The sequence below is a fragment of the Heliangelus exortis genome, chromosome 1, assembly GCF_036169615.1.
Source record: "Heliangelus exortis chromosome 1, bHelExo1.hap1, whole genome shotgun sequence".
Taxonomy (NCBI): domain Eukaryota; kingdom Metazoa; phylum Chordata; class Aves; order Apodiformes; family Trochilidae; genus Heliangelus; species Heliangelus exortis.
In genome coordinates this window covers 119,132,020-119,138,732 of record NC_092422.1, presented here as the reverse complement: position 1 = coordinate 119,138,732, position 6,713 = coordinate 119,132,020, and positions in this window count along the sequence as shown.

Genomic DNA, 6,713 nt, shown 5'->3' with positions numbered 1-6,713 from the left:
GGAACTGACTCAAATTTGTGATTTTTGTGTGAACTTTCAGCCACAGAGTGCCAAGTACATAGATAGCAGATTTTCAGAAAGCTGCTTTCATTTAGATGGAGTGGCCAATATTTAAAAAATGCTTTGGAATACAGGTATCCCATCATTAATAGGAAGCATTGCTTAAAACCAGCACTTAAAAAAAATTTTTAATTCTTTTAATTAATTGTGACATTTGGTGAAGTTGTATCTTTTATGTGAAGCTGAATCCTCTTTCCTGTGATTAGAAGGCAACAATAAGTGAGTCTGTCAGAATACTGTTTTTCTCCAGAGCAAAGGGCCATGATCAGAGAGTGTCACTGTGAGGAGGCACCTGGTAACATTTTTTTCAGTCCTCAACTCATTTTACAACTTCTCCATTCCAGCTTTTGGGAATGGTGGGGGGTTTCTTTCTGAATGACCGCAGAAGGCATTAGACCACCAAAGCACTAAGAGCACTTAAATTTTCCCCTCACTGAAAGAGCAGACAAATGATAAGCTCTTGTCATCACACACCAATTTAGCCTCAAGGGCAGGTGCTTAGACTGAGGTACCATGTCACCCTGCTGCAAAGGAACAGAATGAGTTTGCAGGAAAGGTGATAGAGATACCTGTGAACATTTGTCATCTCTGCCACCCTTTTTCTTGCTCCTGGAAGTTCCCACGTGTGTGGCCATGAACACTTAGACAGCTGTGTAATAACAACCAGAGAAGAGCTAGAGATATGCACCAGTGCAGGAACAGCACATATTCCTGGAAAAACTATGCAGTAAAAAATTCTTATACTTTTCATTTACTACCAAAATAATTTGCACTTATTTTAGGTTGTTTAGGTTGTTTTTCTTCATTTAGTTTTTAGATTGAGAATAAGCTTGTGGATATTTTGAGTTTTGTTTCATAGACATCACCATCTACCACTGTAATGGCTTTGTCTGGGATAGAGTTAGTTTTCTCCATAGTAGCAGCTGGGGGCTATGTTTTGGATTTGTGCTGTAAACAGTTTTGATAACACAGGGATGTTTTACTTACTGCTGAGCAGTGCTTACACAGAGTCAAGGCCTTTTCTGCTTCTCACCACACCCACCATTAACTAGGTTGGGGGCACACAAGAAGCTGGGAGGGGACATGCCTGGGACAGCCGACCCCAAATGACTAAAGGGATACTCTGTAACATGTGACGTCATGCTGATCATATAAAGCTGGAAGGAGGAAGGGGGGAAGTGTGGAGTGATGGTGTTTGTCTTTCCAAGTTACCATTATGCATAACAGAGCCCTGCTTTCCTAGAGATGGCTGAACACTTCCCTGCCCATGAGAAGTACTGAATTAATTCCTTGGTTTGCTGGGCTTTTGCTTTACCCGTTAAGCTGTCTGTATCTCCACCCATGAGTTTTCTCACTTTTACCCTTCTGATTCTCCCCCCCATCCCACTGAGGGGAGGGGAGAGTGAGGAAGTGGCTTTGTGGGACTTAGCTGCTGGCTGGGGTTAAACCAGACAACCAGATTTCAGCCCAGCTTGCAGCAGAAACTAGATAGGCCACACTGAATCACCTTGATTTCCTATTACAGGGGTGTGCAGTACCAATTTTTAGTAAAAATTATGTGAAGCAACAACCCCATCTAGTGCTCACATAACTTACAACTTTAACAGTAATCTGGATTGCTGGGTTGACATCTCTTAATCACCCATCACCAAAGATTTCTGTAATTACAAGTGTCAGCAGTTTAGCTTTCTGTTCACAGGGAACTTCTGACGTCTGAGCCTGTACAGAAGTTACCTGCAGGTGCTTCCTATACTGTAAGGCAAAGCATGCTTCATGAAGCAAAACAAGCAAAAGAAGCTGGCACTGCTGCACTGCCAATCCATACCCCAAATGCAGCAGTTAGGAATTCTGTTACCTTATTCATTCCTTAGGCTTCATTAAGTAACAATACACATATAAAAAAAATCAGTTGAAACATGTTGTTGGTTTTGGTTTTTTCTTAAGCAGACACCTGGGTGGATACTGAAATCTGTATTCACCCCAATTCATTTGTGTTGGAGATGAGCTTTAATTAAGTGAGCAAACCTTAACAAAGAGGTTATGAGCTCAGCCATTAAACACAAATTAAGTGTAGTAGATGCCCTGGTGTTTAACACTACACTATTTTTACTGTCCAGGTCACAACAAGATTTGCTGATCATAGTTATGTGTTCAAGCTGTTTGCAAGGCAAGAGTTACATGTGCAAGAGCCAACTATCCAAGAGCCATGAAACTGAGCCTGGTCCAATGGCATAGCTCAAAGCATGACCCTCTTCTGCATGTAAACATCTTTCCTAGAAAAGAGATCTGCAAAGGTGTTCTGCAGCCCCTTTTTGTCTAGAAACTCAGGTGCTACAGCACTCAGCTGTCTGGATTCTAAATACCAGTCAGAGTTTCCACCAGCAGTTTCTTACCCAGACACAGATGAGACTTAGCTAAGAGGCCAATATACAGCTTCTTGGGAATTCTTGATGGTTGAAACTGTGCCCTTCTCTCCATCACATCTATTCACACCTCCATCCTTGTCAGAACATGGCCAAAAGCTTTGTTTAGAACATTTATTCTATTACTACAGATATGTTCTGGTTCTTCTTATAGCCCCAGTTCAGCTTACCTCAGAAAGGCTCACAAAGACAATCTCTTTTAACTGTTTTACTTAATAACATAAATGGTTTCAAAACTCCAGTCCAGGTCCTTGCAGCAGTTTTTCCTGAAACGTGCATGCAGAGATTACTGAATCTACGGCACCCCTATTGATTTTATCACATACTGATATTAAAATCATGTTCTTCTTGCTGGCCTTAGCAGAGAAGCAAAGAGCTTATTGAGAGCATAGGAGGTGAAACACATTTCTTCGAGTCAAGTAATTTCCTCCAAGGCAAGGACTATCTCACCTAGGCTGTATCAGCACAAAAGCAGCAAGGCCTTTTCTGTGGCCTATTTCTATTAATACAAATTATTTTTTTAATAGCCCCACCTCCTCCCTGCTTCTGCAACACCATAAGACGCATTTACATCTTTTCAAAGAAAACACATTAGGATATTTCCTCATTTTTCTGTTTCTGATGAACAATCGTCTACCTTACTTGCCTTATTTTCTCTAGGTGCTCTGGGGTTTGGATCACTGGAATATGAACACAGACAGTAAGATTATAAACTTTTGAGGTGATGTATTTTAAAGGAAGAAGTTAAAGATTTAGAGGCCATTAAAAACTGTTAATATCACATGGACAAAAATATACTGTTTTAGTGAAAATAATTGACTAGACCACACTGAGCACTAACCACAGAACACAGATCTTCTAAGCTCCTGGAAACAAAACAGAGCTACTACAGGTACACTGTACAAAACATATTTTGATTCTTACCACCTAACTGCTGTTACCAGCAGACTTTTGAATTCAACTTGAGGTGCAGCTGAAGTTGAGTTCTAGGCTTATCTGAGCTAGGACTGTGTTTGTTCTTCACACATTTCAACCCACACTCCATTTATTTTTTTTTGAGAACAGATCTCTTTGTGTACTACAGATACTTTTTGTCCAATCATCCCTAGAAACGCATTGTAAAAATAGTTCCTAATTCCAAGGACCTGTGCAGTCCTACAAAAGTCACAGTTTATAAGCCAAAATCCCAGACTGCAAGCCAAGTACTGAAGAATGATGCATTTTGTCAGCAGTCAAGAAATGATGAAAGTCTAAACTCAGCGACATCTTTCTGTACGCCTTTCCTATCACCTTTTAAGACCTTAAGATATTTGAAGTAATTATTCATCTCAGCAGCTGATGGTACTAAGTGATCAGGATCAATTTTTCACTGTCTGTAAGACTCAAAATCATATCACAGCTGCATTGCTCCACTATTGTCAATGGCACAAAATGAGAAGTTCCACTTGTTTACCACGGCCTCCACAACTTTCTCATCTGCTTTATGCTTGAGCAACAATTCCATTGCTACTTGGCTTATACAGCTTTAATTATTTCAGAACAGGTACTTTCTTTCTTTAGAATCACGGTGATGACTAAGTTTAGCTGGTTCTCCAAAAAGTCAAAACCAGTAGAAACAATACTACTTTCTAAGGCTATGGCTTTAAACTCAGGTTCTTCTAGCAGATTTTCTGAAAAGCCACAACAAATTACTAAGGGTCAGACTTGCATCGTTTTCCATCTTCTTTGGCAATTTCCAGGGATGTACAAATCTAAATTTGAAAACCACTTTTCTAGAGCTATTAGGGTCATTACAACTTTTGCTAGCCAGGTAACATGCAAGTTCTTGCTGTTATTCTGTGGGGGAGGCTCAAGCATGCACCCTGGCATGAAATAAGCATGCCCACAGCTTGCCCTAAGTTCTGTGTAGCACAGACTTTATTTCCAAAGTTTTTCCCACTGCAGCACAAAGTCTGTTTCACTTCCCGGGCATTTGTTACACCTGTGTACAAGTCCTCCCATGGATGTGGGTGGGAAGGGCTGCACACAGATTTATTATTGTTCAGCAGAGAAGTTTACAGGATACGTATTTCTCTGAATCAGTAAAGATCTTGTCATTGCAAGACTTATGTTTACATGAAATAGTGCACAAAGGCCAACAGAACTTTCTTCCTCCCTTCTTTATGTTCCTCAGATGAGCACAAGCCACAGGGAGTATATTTGTGGCTAAGTAACACTGCTTCACAAGCAAAAAGCCTGGTTACTATCAGGCAGTCAGTGTTATGAAAATGCTGTAAAATTATTGTACTATAAATGTGTAATCCACTCTAAGTGTAATCCATTGTGAGTGCCCATGAAAGGGAAGAATGCTGGAATGAGAGACTGAACAGAGCACAAAAACAACGGCTCCAAGTAGGTATAAAAGCATGTTAACCACTCTGCAAGTTCAAAAACCTTGCAGCTAAAGGTCTTAAAAATAAAAAACAAAACAAAAAACAAACCCCCCCCCCACACACACACACAACAAAAAAACCCCAAACAAACAAAACCAAAAAAACCCCAGAGCATAGTACAAACCAAGCAGGCATTGCAAGTCAGGTTCTGCTTAAAGCAAATAGCTCATAGCCTTATTTACAGGTACACAAGCACCATAGTTGCTAAGAAAACCATCTCCTTGTTGAGCACCAGGTAGTTTCTTCAGCTAACAAGAAGACAAGTGGCCTAGTAAGGGAATAATATAAGCCCAGCCTAATACATCTCAAACAATTTTAGTACATGTTTTAGACTTGCACCTCTATTTTCCTAAGAAGGAATTCAGGGGTGAAGGGGGCTGTCAGTCACAAGCTTCTGTTCTATGCAAATATTCTTATTACCACAAAGGTGGGACTGAAATAACAGGAAAAAGAAAGAGACTAAAACACCACTTGCATCTGTCCCTCAATTTCTCTTTTCATAGATGTAACTAGCTAGTAATTTGTTAAACTGATTCAAATCTAACCCACATTTTTGCAAAGATTAAAAAAAATTTATCCAGCCTGTCAAATATCACTTTAAGAAAATACACTTGCTTTGAAACAACTGAAAGCAGTTCAAGTATTTTGCAGTAATGTTTCAGTATTTATTAATGCCTTATAACTTTACAGTGAATTCAAACTCCCAACTTTGCCCCAATCTGCCTGAAATAAATTTAGTTCTGAACAAAACTGCATTCTACTAAGGATTATCTTGCTTAAGAATTTGTAAAAGGCGTGTGCTCTACTGTTTTCCTCACCCCATCAAATTTTGTTCCATTTCAAAACAGCCATATTCTTCATTTTCCAAAGACAATAGAAAACCACCATGTCTATCTCAACATCTTTCCCATTTTACCTGACTCACTGCAAAATCTCAGTCTTGCAACAATCCTTGAATTAAAGTGCTGTTGGAACTGCTGGATCAGTAGCCTAGTGCTGCAGTGGCAGGTGACTCTACATGAGCTTGCAGGGAACACAGCTACTCAAGGAAACAGAAGTATTCCCCTTCCCATCTCATCAGCAGTTCCTAATTTACTGCAAAAACAAGCAGGAAAGCCCCAGTGCAGGCAGCTGTGGGCACTGAAACTTGTGCATCACTAAACCTCTCCCCAAAGAAGGCAAAAGCAACAGGGCGTAAGGGCCATCCCTCACCCTTTCAGAAGCTGGAAGCAAAGTGCTCAGAAGATCCCTCTACTTCTCATTTCCTCAGGAAAAACATGAGAAACCATGTCTCCAGAGGAACTCACATAAATTTTAGTAAGAGTGCAAGAACAGGGAAAATAAAGGAGCCCGAATACCTGCCAAGAATCACTCTAACTATACACATGTAGGATTAAATCAGTACAGTGCTGCTCCAGACCAAAGGGGTTTACATGGAGTGGAATTCAGTAAAGGCTGTGTGAAGACTGCACAGCCAAGAAAAGAGACATTTTAAGGAAATAAATACACTATCTACAGCTTGGGTAGCAGCAAGACATGAACGCGAGAAATGCTGGACTACAGAATGAAGGATACAAGATAGCTGAAGAAACACACCCATATTCAGCAGCTGGAAACAGACTGATAACACTTGCAAGGCATCCAAGTTTTAGTGAGGAGCATTACAAATACACAAAAATTAGTAAGGCAGTTAAGTACTTTTCTCATTAACACAAGATGGCAGAGGTATAAAGAGGTATTGGTTTCAAGTAAGGAAAAGGTAAGAGGTCAATAAAATGTACTGCCACTTTTGGAACAG